General features: G+C 41.2%; 1 protein-coding gene across 1 annotated transcript in view; it reads left to right on the top strand.

Moving 5' to 3' along the window:
• The window catches only part of LOC108795401 (uncharacterized protein KIAA0825-like), a 227,600-nt gene that overhangs the window by 17,804 nt on the left and 203,796 nt on the right, over window positions 1-6,000 (top strand). The window lies entirely within an intron of this gene.

Here is a 6,000-nt window from a genome sequence, read left to right as displayed (position 1 = left end):
ATATACACACACATTAACTTAAATAACCAAACATGAAATATCAGTGTATTAGACATGCATACAGCTCTACATGTTGATATGAAATTATATTACACTCATTAGTTAAAAAAAATATATTTTTTATTTGCTTAGAAATAGAGATCATCCACTTCCTGGTCCACTACATTTTGGGAAGGTTGCATCAGTAGAGCATTGTTGGGAAATCTCATTTGAGATCACCCTGAGATGATGTGCACGGTCACATGTCCTAGTCACATTCAGTGCCAGTGTTCCAGGTAGTAAAGGGAGATCTAGTAATCTGCCCTTTAGTAAAAAAAATGGCCACTGTGAGAAAAATGGGGAGGAAAAGACAAATAAGTTATGCAAAGAATAAAAAGGCGGCAATTATTTATAGGAATCTGTTTGTAGATTGTCATTACTAAACATTTCTAAACATTGTTGTTATTTTAAAGATATGGGTAAAGTTCCTCTTTAATTGTGATTCCAACTCTACTGATACACAGTGGATCCAGATCTTGTTATGTTTTCAGTACTGCATGTTTTTAGGCAAGCACTAATATACCTCTTTATATTCTGTTATGTGGTTCCAGCTTTTTATTTTCTGATGGCTGGTGAGTCAAAGTGTAAGTGTGAATATCTGGTAAAATGACCAGCATTTCCATCTGCATGCAATCCACACGCCAGAAACAAGTCTGTCAGTGATGTAGAGTTGAGATGCAGCAGCTGTCACCGAACTAGAAAATGCAAGACGGCAAAATTCCAGTTTACCGAGAGTCAAACACAGGACTTGATGAAATGGAAGAACATAAAATACTGTCTCTTATACAAGACACGCAAACCCAGATGGCTTGCAGTGTGTTAACTTTAGCAGATTACACCATGTTACTTGTAAATCCTGTTGAAGCACTGAAGCAATTACTGTCCTTTTTAGAATTGGCATATACACTGTATGTTTTTTCAACTGAGCAACTTATGTAACACCAAAAATACGAACATATTTAGTAAACTGGTAAAAAAATAAACATTGCAAACACTAGGTATTTTAGGATTCTGGTAGAACCAGCTTATCTGTGATGTTATACAGATGGATGTGTTATTTTCAGCTTCCAGATAAGAAAAACTGCACAGTGATGTAAAAAAGAAATGAAGATCTATAAACTGCTATTTGCTGTTTACAGTGATCACACAAATATTAGAGGAATACTATATAAAAGAAAGCTTTTGTATATTTATCTCAAAGTCATCATTCATGTTAGGTGATGGATAGAGAACTCACTTTGCAGACAGGGTGGCAAACTTAGATATTGGTATGGTTAAAATATTAAAGGGATTGTTCACCCAAAAGTGATATTTTATTGATAGGTAAAGCCTGGTTTCATGAATACTCCAAAAAAAATCTCCCTGCTATAATGCTAAATCTGTTCCTGTACCCCTGGGAGATTTTGGCGTTTCTCCCTACTTTCGCTTGTTTTTGCTCCTCCTTGCATTATTCATAATATAAAATAACCAACAAATGGCAAAAGAGGGGGGCTGACTCATAATGGGCTCAGTGGGCGTGCAGACCCAGGAAATCAAGTGCAGAGATTGCACCAATAGCATCCTGATAGGTAAACAAACTGTCAGGTGGTTTAATTTAACATTATATACTAAAGACTGAAATATGTTTTGGGTGGATTGATCTTTTAAGGATTTTATGTTCAATATGTTTGTTTATCAGTTTTACGGGGAAATACAGCGAACAAAAATTCAGTGATAAAAAGTAGAAATGACAAATTACATGTAAAAGATAATAATCGCATATTACGGCCAATAAACGTCAACGTTGCAAATTGAAACGTAGTGATATATCAACTAAGTAGAATAGCAAGACACATATAGGTTGAGGATAAAAATCTTTATAATATAAAGGAAAAGGAGGAGGATAGGGAAGAAAAGTAGGCAAGAAAAAGGAAAGAAAGGGGGGTGGGGGGATAAGTGGAAAGGCACATTCTGTGCCTTTCGAGCTCACATGCACAACAGGCAGAGATTATAAGAAACTTAAAGAGACAGCAGTTGTCTGTCAAAGTTAGGCGGGGTAGACATTGCGAGATCCAAGGATGCCAGATATGGAACTTGTCCATTGAGCCAGACAGTTTGGCGGAGAGTGTCATGTGTATACCAGAATTAACTGCAGACAAGTGTAGAAAGGGGGAATACCAGGATTTCTTGATGACAAGTTTGGCAGCTATAAGAACATGAGTTATTACGGCAAATTTATATTTAGAGATGCCCAGTGGTTTTAAGTTGGGTATGGTTTTGCTTGGAGTTAAGGACAAGTGTGTATGTAGGACTGAGTGAAGTAGTCTAAATACCTGTTCCCAAAAACTTTGGATGTGGGGGCAGGACCACCAGATCTGAGACACTGTGCCGATGTCAGTGCATCCTTGAAAACATTTTGGGGGTCTATATGAGCCAATTTATGGGGAACATAATGCCAGCAAAATAAGAGTTTATAGTTAATTTCTAGAGCATTAACATTTTGAGAATAGGCTTTAATTTTTACCCTAGAACCAGACCAATTGTTTCAGATTTGGGGAAGTCCAAAGTCCGTAGACCAGAGTTTCATATAATTGTGGGCAGATGGAGAGGATGTAGAGGATAAAGACCCATATAGTAAAGAGATTACACCTCTTGCATGTGGCGAGTCTTCACTGAGTCACTCCAAAGTTGAGGTAGAAGGATAACTTCGGACCAACGAGGTAACATAATGCTTAATTTGTAAGTAGCTGAAGATTTTGGGAGGTCTAGTGAACCTTGCTGGAATGGGAAGGGAAGTATAACTGAAGCATTAACTAGGGCACGAAAGCGAAGGGGTCCCTTAGAGTTCCAGTGATAGAAAAGTGTTGGGGAATCCAGACCTGCAAGGAAGGCCAGATTATGAAGCGGGGAGAGTAACAGTAGATGGGGTGAGAGGAGACCTCCAGAGTATTTCACCGTGTCCCAAACCACAAGAGAGTGTTTCGTTACCGGGTTCTGCAATGTTTTCCTGTTACGGGGGGATAGCTACAAAAGGTTATCCACGCCAATCAGCACAAACCACGGCTTCAGGGGGCACACATAGGGGTAATTCAATGGTTGCCTGGTATTTAGTAAGGAGGACTATCTGTGCTGCTCGTTAGTAATTTAGAAAATTCGGAACCCCTAGGCCACCTTGAAGTCGGGATTGATAGAATGTGGATGCAAATATTTGGGGGGTTTTATCAGCCGATATAAAACAAAGTACTTGGCGTTGTAGACTGTGTAGTATGTGGGATGGTGCTGGGATTGGGAGAACCCTGAAAAAGTAAAGCAGTTTAGGTATGTAGGACATTTTGATCGCCACTATGTGGCCCAGCCATGAGAGCACGTAGCATTTCCAAGTCGTCAATAAAGACTTCAGTTTGCGAATTAATGCAGGGTAATTTGCTGAATAAAGGGAGTCATAGGAGGCGGTGAGGTGAATAGCTGGGAATGGTAGGTGAGAATCCTCCCAGGGAAAGGAAAAGGTGGAACATAATTGTTGTGCAAGGGAGGAGAATGAGACAATAGGGTTTGTGAGGAATAAAAGGATGTCATCGGCAAACAGGCTGACCAGCTACAGGACCAGCTTATGCACTGACCAGCTACAGGAACACCCTTTATGGCAGAATGATTGCGAACCAAGTAAGTTAGGGGTTCAATAGCTAAGGCCAACCATAGAGGGGATAGGGGGCAGCCCTGTTGGGTGCCTTGGCCTATGGCTAGAGGAGAGGGTTTAAAGCCTGCATATTTCACGCAACCTGAGGGGCAAGGATTTAGGGCAGATACCCAGCGATTGAAGTTTGGGTCAAAACTCCACTTGTCTGGAATGTAAAATAGGTAAGGCCAAGAAAGGGCATTGAACACTTTTTGATATCTAAGGAGAGCAACATTAAGGGGATTTTACGTTTTCTAGCCATAACTGTCTGGATAGTAAACCCACTTGGTCCTTATGTATAAGTTGGCCAATGCTACAGGACCAGTGCCAATGCCCAAGTTGAGTCTGTTTGCTAGGACCTTGGCAAATAATTTGATGTCAATGTTCAGGAGGGAAATAGGCCTATAATTAGACCAATGTAAGGAATCAGAATTTGGCTTGGGAAGCGTACAGATTGTTGGGGACAGGGAGTTACGGCCTAAAAAGGTACCGGATCTTAGAGCATTAAAGGACCCAGTGAGTGGTGGGATAAGGATGTCAGAGAATAGTATATAATATAGTGGGAGAAACCATCTGGTCCTGCTTGTTTGTGGGATTTCAGTAATTTTATGGCAGCAAGGACTTCCTCACTGGTAACAGGGGAATCAAGGAGATCTTTCTGGTTGTCTGGGACTTGGGGGAGATTAATGATCTGCAAGAGATGGTGAGAAACCTTGGTCAGGGTTGTATAATTGTGTTAAATGTTTGTGGAATTCTTCTACTATAAGGGAGGAGTTGGTGGTAACAGTATTTTGGCCTATGTAAAGTTTGTATGATTTTCAATGTGGGTCAGTAGTGCGGAGGCGATTAGTGAGCATGACATCCTGTTTATTTGCCCTAATGTAAAAGCGATTTTGGGTGCGTCTAAGTTGTTTATCAGCTACATGGGTCAGAAGCAGGTTAGGTACAACAGCAAAAAGTTTGCCAGCACACTCACCAGCCAACATTCAAAAATAACCTGTCTAACCGCTAAGGTTAAAAACAGAGGTTTTAGGTACACGTCTTCCTCGTCAAGGCCCATAGTGCTGTCATAACACTAACCTATGATAGTCTCCATCTTGGAGCACATGTAGCAAAAGATAAAATTGGGTGCAGGTACGCCAGGAGGCAGCCCAACCTCCTTAAAGGCACAGGCATACACAAGGGACCCCGCACATCACAACGACAGCTGAGACCCCCAGTGTGCCACTGCACATGCAAAACAAATGGCAAACTCACTCATCGACTCATAACCAGCTTTCACGCAAGGTGCACATGGAAGGGCTTTATACAGTACAACAGCAAAAAGTTTCCCAGCACCCTGTTGTACTGTATAAAGCCCTTCCATGTGCACCTTGCGTGAAAGCTGGTTATGAGTCGATGAGTGAGTTTGCCATTTGTTTTGCATGTGCAGTGGCACACTGGGGGTCTCAGCTGTCGTTGTGATGTGCGGGGTCCCTTGTGTGTCCCTGTGCCTTTAAGGACATTAGATCTGGCTCTGCTATCAGCATCGTCTTTATCCTGGGTCTGTGAAGGCGTGGAGCTCAGTTCAGGCCGTTCTGAAGAATTCTGAGCCGCTGCTTGTGCCAGAGCTTCCTTGATCGATTTCCCTGGCTGAGGCTTTTGTTTCGTTTTTTCCATATACATTTTTATTGAAATTGCAAATACACTAGTATACTTTACAGAGTCAATAGAAAAATCCAGAAGTTAAAACAATCGTACAGAAAAAAACTTATATCACCTTCAATAGGTGAATGTAACAATGGAACACAAGAGTGGCAACAGTTAACAGCAATGTGTGCGTGACACATAGTAGCAGTTGTTGTGATTTCGCAACACAGTCATCGGAATGTGAAGTAAAGGCATAGTATGTGTTCACTAAGGCTGGGTTCACACCTGGGCGTACGGAATATGCGTGTTTGCAGCACGTTTCGTGCCACACGTTTTTACAGCGATTTGCGGTAAAAGAAACGCGCGACAAACGCCCAGGTGGGAACCATGCCCATAGGCAATTATTGGTTTTCACATGTTGAGCATTTTACAGCGCGTAGTAATAGAAAAATGTCACCACCACACCATAAGTTGAAAAAGCAAAATATTTTATTGCCAATAGCTGTATCTCATTGTTTTTTTAGATGTTGCCTTTTTAGATGTTCCCATTACCATCACTAACAACACGTTTTTGACATCTGCATACTCTAATCCCACAGATAGGAATACAATCCTACACTACAATAGTGCCCACCCCCAACACTTGAGAGACAATTTGCCGGTCTCTCAATTTTTGA

This window comes from Nanorana parkeri, unplaced genomic scaffold (genome assembly GCF_000935625.1).
Source record: "Nanorana parkeri isolate BGI_ZX_2015 unplaced genomic scaffold, ASM93562v1 scaffold966, whole genome shotgun sequence".
NCBI lineage: Eukaryota > Metazoa > Chordata > Amphibia > Anura > Dicroglossidae > Nanorana > Nanorana parkeri.
The sequence above is the reverse complement of the archived record's forward strand: the minus strand, read 5'-3'. Positions and strand labels throughout refer to the sequence as shown.